Consider the following 11085-nt stretch of genomic DNA (forward strand, 5'->3'; position numbering starts at 1 on the left):
TCAACAAAATCAAATCTTTCAACAGACTCAAACAACATATGGTTCAGTGCGATCTATCTTTTTTTGTGAAAGTAAACATTGTGACCACAATCAAATAAGACTTATACAAGTGACAAGAGACACTAAACTTGAGGACTACAGTGGATGTTGGTGTCGAGTCTTGGTTTTCTTTTGATTTTATCTTTTGGTGACATGTCTTTTAGCTTTTGCAGGATGTCTCTGACTATAGATTCTATCTCCAGGATGTCTTTGACTAGAAAGGCGAGGATGGGGTATCATCACCTATTTTTCTTTGTTGTGTGTGGATTGTCTCTTAGTAATGCTATGACTTGTCCAAGGATATGAGGACACTGAGAGTCAAGTATGAACTGGGGCATTCCTTGTTTGTGACTATCTTATCTCCATGCAAACAGGTACAATGACTTTCTAGGTCGAACATATGCCTCGATTGTCATAACCTACTTGCCATAATAAAGCTCAATGATGATAACGCACAAGAAGCTCTTTCACTTTCATATCTTCTGTCTTTCATCCCCCTTTCTTGATTGACTTCCATCGTCCTTCTCGAGTCCGCGTAGCCTGCTATCACATGACTGAGTATAATGACACACCAAAAACATTTGCATTTCATTGCACCTGCATTACCACATATAAGCATTTCATACATACATATAGATATCACAATTGCATCACATCCTGCACACAACATCTGTTAGCACAATTTACATTTGCATTATCATATTCATTTGCTTTACATACATTCACATTTACATTTGCATACACATATAAAACATAAAAGAACAAAAAAATATCTATTACATTGCATCATATACATATTTACATCCATATCATAAGCATCACATAAAACATACATCATAAGAACGTCTCATCACATAGGTACACATGCATATAGCTGCCGCAAAGATGAATCATCTCATATATATATATATAAAGTGTCATGATACAATGATGTCAAAAATCATATGGCTACAATCACCCGAAGGTGTCTACATCATCATACAAAAATGATACAATACTGATACATAGGGAGCCCTCTACGGCTATGATGAACTCCCTCCCTCAGAGCCGCCTAGCCTCGACGGAATCTGAGCCCCTGAAGGACCCGCCCCGGGATCATCCCTCCTATCCCCTCTATCTGGTGGTGGTGGAGGACCCATAACCCCACCACTAGATGCCTGTCTCCTCCGACTCCCTCTCGTAGCTGTCGCTGTCCGCGATGGTCTATGGAAGCTCCTCGCCCACTGATCCGCTGGCACTGCACCATAATAGAGGTCCCACCAGTAGGCAATCTCCTCCCCGGCCCGCAGAACATAGGCATATCCGGCCCCTGTGTCCTCTGTTGCCTGTCTCCCAGCCCTCAATGTTGTCTCAACCTCTGTGTAGTGTTGAATGGCCTGGTCTCACTCCCACTCAATATCTCTAATCCACCTCCTGAGCCTATCCCTCTCCCTCTCCAGGTCCTGGATCTCATCTACCTATCCCTGGCAGATCTCCCTCAGCTCCGTTAGCTCATCCTCCTCTGCCTCAGCCCCCTGTGGCTCCCCCTGTACAGGTGCCTGCCCCTATGCCTGTACCTGTACTAGTGCTTGTACTGGTGCCTATCCTTGTACCTGTCCCTGTACCTACACCTGTCTGGGACCCTGTGTTGTTGGCACCTGTAGCGGTAATCCACTGCGACCCCTCACCACCCATGCCTGCCTCTCCTCTCCACCCTCCCTTCACGGTGCAACCCTCCTCTCTCCAACTGCTCCCCTCCTCCTTCGTCGGCCTCTGCCCCCATCAGCTCCATCATCATCATCATCCCCACCACCATCTCCCTCTAATAGCTCTCCTGGATCCGTCAGGCATGGGAATGGATGCTCGGCCTAGTATGTTGTGTACTCGGCATCCATGCCAACATCCTCGATCTTTGGCCACATGTCCCAGGGTAGGGGCATCATCTCTACAAGTTGTGTAACTGCCTGATCATATGATAATAGGGGCCCAAACTGCGCCTGATCTCTGACAGTCTGTGCATACATGCCTGAGCCCCGTGGCATCCACTGAATCCTACCAAACTGCCTGCCCACCCTATCCACTAGCTGCCTCTCCAACACATAGGATGTTCGCCCAATCAGGTACCTGCTCCGGAAGGTGTAGGGAAGCTCTACTACATCATCCTCCCACTACTTACATCCTAGGTATGGCCTCCATATGACCACATCAATATCATCTATCACCCGCCGCCAGTGCTCTAACCTGCCAATCCATGGTTGTGAGGTGATCATGTCGTACAAGTAAACAAAACTGCGCCCGTGACCTCTGCCTCTGAAATGTATCGGTCTCATCACTGGCAGATGCTCATAAGCCCACACCTGCAACAATGTCCCACTAACCCGTGGTACACAAACTGATGCAACTCATAGTACAGGTGTGCTAGCACACATAGTCCCCAGGCATATCTAGTGTGCTATGTCACTAGTGTCTCCAATGCTCCTCCCCAGCCCACAGCCAACCCTCGTGTCGCTCTATCAGGACATAGGAACCCACTAGTCACTCCTCCTATCACTGCTGGCAGCGCCAATCCTGTAGCAGTCATCGTGTCCCAAGCCACATGCCCTACCCTCATCTCCAGTCCTGGATCCTGGAACACTCGTCTCAAGGCCTCCCTGTCTCCATCTCGATCATAGAGAATCAGCTCCCCATCAATCGGTATCCTCAAGATCCTGTATACGGGTGACTGTCATCTCACCCATCGGCAAATGAAACGTACATGTCTCGGAATGCCACCTCTCCGCCAGTGCAGTCAGCAGTCCCATGTTCACCCGAAACTCAGGCACGTACAAAACATGTCTCAAACCCATAGCCTCAATCGCAGCTCGGTCCTCAAAGCTCAGCTCAGGTCACAATCTCTGAGTCGACGGGAATCTCTCCCGTGACTCCAGCATAGGCAAATACTCCTGCAGTCAAGCAAATCAATCATGTCAGTCATCGTGGCATTCACTATTCATCACAAAATGCTACTTTTTATCTAAATGCATATGGCATTCTATCCTAGTGACACTCACTGTTCATCACAAAGTGTTGCTATCTATCCTAGTGACACTCATTGTTCATCACAAAGTGTTGCTATCTATCCTATTGGTACTCCCTGTTCATCACAAAGTACTACGTGTTATGCACTCCCTGTTCATCACAAAGTGCTGCTCACATTTGCGCTCACTGTTCATCACAAAGTGCTGCTCATATTTTAGTACTCACTGTTCATCACAAAGTACTCTATCTTGGTACTCACTATTCATCACAAAGTGCCTTGATCTATTCTAGTCTTCCCTAGAGGACCTGCTTGAGTGTATCCTCTCAGCAGCTTATCCAATCGACAGCGTATGTTCATCACAGAACTGTCAATTTGACCTCGAAGACACAAATTTACATTTTTTTGGACACAAATGCGCTTTCCTGACATAAACGCGCTGGAAGACTGCACAGACGCGCCTGTTTTACACAGACGTGCCTATGCTCTGCACAGACGCGCCTGGGCGACACAGACATGCCTTCTTGGCATAGATGCGCCTCCACATCATAGACGTGATCGCATTCATCACAGACACATTTTCTGACACAGACGCGCCTAGCACAAACACAGACGCGCCTAGCGAGCACAGACGCGCCTAGCACCAACACAGATGCGCCTAGACATTTTTTGACATTTTTGGACCCTAACATAAAGCGCATTTATTGCCCTATCTACCATGCATTAATGACAACAATAAATGCACCAAAGTATGAGGCAGTTTTGCGGTACTTACCAGCTCTCCTGCCTCTGCTGGCCTCTGGAATCGACGAACGCGATCGAATCTATGAACGAAAGCCATCGAAGCTGACTGCTACTGCTCTATTTTCGCTTTGCACTCTGCTCTCATGGATGTGTAGATGACAATAAGGATGTATTTTCCCCCGTGGTCTATCTTATAGTCTACCCTAGCCCTAGCCCTCATTTCCCGAGTCAGTCTTCATTATCCCGTGACTCTGTCACTTTATCCGGTCAGTCCATTCTAGCCTCTCTTTCTTATCGAGAGATTGTCTGTGATCTTTCTAGACATTTTCATCCAATCTCTTGAGGGGGCATATCATTCCCATCTTGGGGCAACTTTGTATCAGTTCATCTTATCTTCTTTGAAACAACGCGACAAGCCGCATTGTCTCAAAGAGGGGCAAAATGTAGACACCCAAAATTGTCATGTCTAATTAAATGAATATTTTATTTATTTAATTATCTAAGCTTAATTCTTCTATTAATTAAATAAATCTTTATTTATTTAATTCATTCATTTATCCTCTTCTAGCCTTATTTCTCATTTAAATAAATACATTTATTTATTTAAATTATCCTTTTCCTAAATTAAATAAATATTTTATTTATTTAATTGATCTCACTCCTTCTATTAATTAAATAAATCTTTATTTATTTAATTAATTCATTAACCTTTTCTACCCATGACACATGTCATTCATCTCTTAATTCATACACTACCTACCTCTTTCATTATTTTATTATTTCCTTTACCTACCCTCTAATCATAGCCGACCTCCTTTTACACCTCTCAATCTTATCCCTCCATTTCATATTGTGTCTTCTATATAAGGAGATGCTTCCTTCATTATCAAACCCTAACTAATGAACTACTTGATCAATTGACTACACTACAATCCTACTTGCAACCACATTCTGTTCTTTGTTGAGCTCTTGTGCACATAAAATCTGAGAGCAAATATATCAAGCAAGATCAATGGAGATAGGAAGAATGGAGATCAAAAACCCTATTGGACATGTGATGGTATAATCTTTGTGATTTCATTAGATTTGTATTGTCTTAGGTAATCTTCATATGTTATGGTGGATCTTTGTTGTTGTTAGGCTAGGGTTTTGTGGTTGAATTCATTTAGCCTTTCAATATCATTATTATTGTTATCCATTTTCACCATATACACATATCATTAAAGCAATCTTCATGCAAATGCCAACAATCTCCCCCTTTGGCATTGATGGCAATACAAATATCAATACCATTGATTGTTGTGAATGTGAATAGGAATCCTAGTTTACAATTTACCATTGTACTCTCCTTGTCTTCAGCTTGTCTTTAGTTTGTCCTCAGTTACTAGCTGGTTGTACATCAAACAATTCTTCTCACAATAATCAGATAGTTCTTCTCCCCCTTTGACAACAATGCCAAATAGAATGTAAAACATGCAATGTAAAACTTCTCTATGCAGCATCAAAAATCTACAACTTGATGCTCCCCCTGTGGAATAACTCCACTTCTACACCAATCCTGTTGTAAAATTCTTCAAGTAGCTCTGGGACTGATGTAATTTGCATCATGCTCAATTTACCTCATGAAGGGGTACAACCCCTAGCTGACTTCTAAGATACTCAAAAGTAGTCTTAGGCAGAGGTTTAGTAAAGATATTTTCAAGCTGCTCCTTAGTAGAAACATGCTCTAAGATCACATCTTTACTCTGCACTTTTTCCCTCAAGAAATGATACTTCAATTCAATGTGCTTGGTTCGTGCATGCAAGATAGGGTTCTTTGAAATATTTATGGCACTGGTATTGTCACATAAGGTATTTACAAGTTCTGTAAACTTCATCTTGAGACCTTCCAAAATGTGTTTCATTCAAATAGCCTGGGTACAATTCATATAAGCTGCAACATACTCAACTTCAGTAGTAGACTATGAAATACAACTCTTCTTTTTACTACTCCAAGAAAGAATGCTCCATCGATTGTGCTTTTTTAGTCATCAACATTACCTGCCCAGCCTGCGTCTATGTGCACTTTCAAATCAAAGTTTCCTCCATATGGATACCATAATCCATAGTCAACAATACCTTTTAAATATCTGAAAATCCTCTTGGTTGCTATCAAATGTGTTTCCTTTGGATTCTTCTGAAATCTTGCAACTAGACCAACTGCATGAGCTATATCCAGTCTGTTGTGAACAACATAGTGTAATTTTCCAATCATTGACCTATACTCTTTCTCATCAACAAATGTGGCCTCATCTTCCTTAGACAACTTACAACCTATAACCATTGGTGTTCCAACTAGTTTACAGTCACTCATACCAAATGTCTTTAATACCTCTTTCACATACTTAGACTGTGTGATGAAAATACCACTCTTCATTTGTTGTATTTGCAAACCTATGAAAAAATTTATCTCTCTCACTAGAGACATTTCAAGCTCATTTTTTATTTCATTTGCAAATTTATTGCTCATGTCATCATTTCCTCCAAATATGATATCATCTACAAATACTTCACTAACTAGTATTTTATCTCCTTCAGATTTGAGATATATGTTACTATCTTCACTGGTTCTCTGAAATCCTATCTTCATTAGGTGTGAATGAAGCCTTTCAAACCATTCTCTCAATGCTTGCTTTAATCCATATAGTTCCTTATGCAACTTACATACCATGTCCTTCTTGTCAGTTAAAGCATAACCATCTAGCTACTCAATGTATACTTTCTCTTCTAGTATTTCATTCAAAAATGTTGACTTTACATCCATCTAGTATACTTTGAATCCCTTATGAGCTGCAAAAGCCAGTAAAGTTCTGACACCTTCCAGTCTGGGCATTGGTGCAAAAGTCTCACCATAATCTTCTTCTTCTTCTTGTGCATAACCTTTGCCAACTAATCTATCCTTGTTATGAACTACAACACCATCTTCATTCAACTTGTTCCTAAAAACCCACTTAGTACCTATTACATTTTTATTTACCGGTTGAGGTACTAGAGTCCATGTGTTCTTCTTCTCAATTTGTTCAAGCTCCTCCTCCATAGCTTTAACCCAATGATCATCACCAAATGTTTCCTTAGCAGTTCTAGGCTCAATAGTGGAGATCATGTAGGAATCTTCTCTGATTCTTCTTCTATTTTGTACTCCAGCATCCTTATCTCCAGGTTCATCTTCATTATCATTGTCTTCTTCTGAGCTTTCTTGTTCCGGTTGAACTGGTACATCAGTATTTGCTTTACCGGTTTCAAGTTTCACAGGTTTTGGTTCCAAAGGCAAAATGCAAGGATCTTCATCCTTTCTCTCTACATTGGCTTATCTTGAGACTTCGGGATACTCATCCACTCAAACATCACCACTCTCAAATATTTTTGGTGTCTGATTGTTAAAACACTTGTAGGCCTTACTCTTGGTCGAATAACCAAGAAATATACCTTCATCGCATTTAGCCTCAAACTTGCTAATATAGTCACCTCTCTTAATAAAACATTTTCTACCAAATATCTTAAAATAACCAACATTAGGTGATCTACCATACCATTATTCATAAGGATTCTTGCCCTTACCTCTTTTTACCAAAATCGTGTTCATAGTGTAGATAGTTGTGTTGACAACTTCTCTCCAAAAAAAATTTGCTACACCTCCTTGTATCAGCATCGTCCTAGCAACTTCAACAACTGATCGGTTGTTTCTCTCTACAATACCATTCTGCTATGGTGTCCTTGGTGCAGAAATTTGTCGTTTGATACTATTCTCTTCACAATATCTAGTGAATTTCTCAAAAGTGAATTCGCTGCCTTGATACGTCCGCAAACACTTTATCTTCTTCCCACTCTCCTTTCCAACTAAGGCCCTGAATGTCTTGAATTTACCAAATGCCTTTGTTTTATCCTTCAATAATGTGACCACATCATCCTTGAGAAATCATCACTGAAGATCATGAAATATCTATCACCTTTAATACTTTTAGTCCTTATTGGTCCACATAGGTCAGTATGAACCAAATATAATAGATGCTCTATTGAAAAAGACTTGCTCTTGAAAGTTGAGGATGTCATCTTTCCTAACTGACATTCCTTACATAGAGCATTAACTGGTTTGTCCAATTGAGGCAAACCTCTCACTGTCTTTGACTTACTCATTTTAACAATGTTATCAAAATTTAAATGACAAAATCTCCTATGCTAAAGGCAACCTCTTGGCCAACAAATATTCAAGCTCAACTAAATTGTCTTCATCATCAGCTTCTCTGTTGGATCTAGATTCATAGCTGTAACTGACATCTCTACTTTTTCTCATAGATGGGTTAGAAATAGAAGCTCTAAATTTTGATTCAAATTTATTAACACTGTGTAGGGGAAAAAAGCGAGACTAGGTCAATCATGCCCTAATCCTACCTTTTGACACACATTACGGAATACGAAAGAGCCTAGAGATATTGCACAATTGGCTACTTCTTTTGGTGAAAGAGAGAGCCACGGGATATCTATTAGGATTTCTATTCCCTTGTTGAAATTGTAAGATCAAGTAATGCAAGTTCAAACCCTAATCCCAAAATGCAAGTATAAACCAATAACAAGATTGCAGAATTGAGATTAAACAATGAACAACTGTAAGTACAAGGATGAAATAAGAATGCAGATATGTACCCGGAGTCAAAATCGGACTGAAAATGTTCGGGACGGGAGCGCGGGCGCCACTGTCCTGAAAACTGCACCGGAAACCACTGTTCTGCACTCTAAAACACTGTCTGCAAACTGTCTGTCCGGAGGACCAGGGCACCCAGCGCCTCTGTCCCAGGGACCAGGGCACCCAGTGCCCCTGTCCTGGCAGGATCAGGGCGCCCAGCGCCCCTGTCCCAGTCTCCTGCTCTGCAATTTCACACAGAGTGTTGTTCCAACCTTCTCTCTCCGGATCTGTATCCCGCGGTGTCGTCCGAATCTCGAAACCTGCAATAATATCTGAAAAGAGGGGGAGGGGCAGCTATATAGGGTTTTGCCTTAGTCAAACCCCCACTTCAGTGATTTCCACCTCCACGAATAGCCAAGTTGTGTTGTAAAATGTATTGTGTGTGCAGACCTAGTGTGTGTGCAAGGTCCAAAATGCAAGAAAGCAAACTAGAGCAACCTAGAAAGTAAACCCTAATTGCTTGTAAATGATAACGTAAATGCTCTAAATCAAGATGCAAAGTGATCTAAAGTATGAATAAATGATGTATTGAAGCTTATGTAAAGACATGAAAACAACATGAAATCATACCCAACCCTCAAGGGAGGAGTACAAGCCAATCTTCAGTCGGTAATCTCCTATTGTTCTTCAATGTCTTCCAAGCCCTAAGTGGATGAATGAATTTGATAGATGCTTGATAGAAAGATGTTGTAAGATGTTGAAGTCTTCAAAGATCTGCCCTTTCGCTGCATATGAAGTTCCTGGAAACAAAAATCGGATCCCTTCAAATGAGGAAAGAGAGCTTTTATGTATGAAACCCTAGGTCGTAAATTCATATTTTGGCCGACCTAGAGATTGAATATCCCACCAATTTCTTGGGGTTAAGATTTATTTTATGATTGGATCGTGCTCCCAAAATTTTGGGAAAAATGTTCAGGACCATGTGCACCGGGCGCCACGGTCCTGGCAACTTTCACCAAATTTTCAGGGCCGTCAGATATGATGATTTTAGAGAGAATCCCGAAGTTACAGGTGATTTCGAGATGTTTTGACCCCAAAACCAAGCCCCCAAGTTCGAAATAGGACTTAATTAGGGTTTTTGATTGAGTGATGTATTGAAGGAATAAAATGCGAGGGGCGCGCTTTAGTGAAAGGGCCCAACTTTATGATGTAGAGAATGATGAAATAGGACCTTAGACCTAATTAATTTGATTAATTAAGTGCTAAAGGAGAAATGCAATGCAGAATGTAAAATGCACTAAGGCGGGTGCTAAACTAGGTGTGAAATTGTACCACCCTAGCGAGTGCGTACAATTTACGACGCTACATTTAGCCCCCACTTTAGCCGTCATATGAGTACTACGTGCATATGCAAGCTAAAGTACAGAAAAGTAAACATTATTTGAAAAAGGATATATCCATAAGTTGTCAGACGAAGCCCCCAGCGGTATCTGCAGTACATAGTTAGGAACCGCACCCTACAAAACACACGTTAGATCACAAAATCACCTAATGTTTACTAGGGAAAGTGATGAAATCTGTGAGTAGCTATATGCCCCCCCCTGTTTTGACTTGCTTATTAGGGAGGTGAAACAGGGTAGCATGTTTACTTGCAACAAATTGTGTAATAGAGTATTGATGAGGGGTGTTCGCTAAATAGGCTTCATCAAAGCACTTTTTGGAACATCCTGAGAGTAGGGGAAGGAAAATACGATTCCAACACAACAAATGGCTCAAAAATCACATCTCCCAAACCCAAGTTATGATAAAATGAATGGTAGAGGAAAATTAGGGTTTCAAAAAGTAAGAATAAACAAACGAGAGTATATACTTCGAAAGTGACACTTGTATTCGTCACTTTGTTGATTTTAGAATACTATTCAGTGTAGCGGAGCCCACATAGCCATCATCATGCTTTCATGACGACCGGAGCGTCCCACGAGGATTGAGAGCCTGCGCCAGGCCGTGATCGACGACAAGCCACTGGACGAGGTGAGTTGACTGAACGTTTGACTTTTGATTTTTTGCATGTTTGACTTTTCCGTGATCGTATGTGGGCCTCGAAGGCTGACCGGGGCCCACCCAGGGTGCCATGGTCCCTGAGGGGCGCCCTGGTCCCCCCAGGGTACCATGGTCCTTGACAGGGGCGCCATGGTCCCTGACAGGGCGCCATGGTCCCCTCAGGGCGCCATGGTCCCTGACAAGGCGCCATGGTCCCCAATCAGGGCCTGGCGAGAGGTTCCGAGGCTAGCATATGATGTGCGACGGTTTGCATTTGCGATTTCGATGATCGAGTACTGATTACGGTCATGTTTTCGTGTTGCAGGGTCTCCCGTACATGAGAGAGCACACAGCGGGACATATTCTTCGCACTTTGCGAGATCAGATTCCATGGCTGACTCAGTCAGAGAGAGACACACTATCGATTGTAGGATTGTGGTACGTGATTCTCATGCCGGCCATTTGATTTCATCCTGCGATGCTGATGGCCTTGATGGAGCGATGGGATCCTGACACATGCACCTTTCACCTTCCAGTAGGAGAGCTGACAGTCACACTCGAGGATGTGTACCGTATACTTCGTCTTCCTATCAGAGGAGCGACAGTT

Source organism: Cryptomeria japonica, chromosome 10, assembly GCF_030272615.1.
Source record: "Cryptomeria japonica chromosome 10, Sugi_1.0, whole genome shotgun sequence".
Taxonomy (NCBI): domain Eukaryota; kingdom Viridiplantae; phylum Streptophyta; class Pinopsida; order Cupressales; family Cupressaceae; genus Cryptomeria; species Cryptomeria japonica.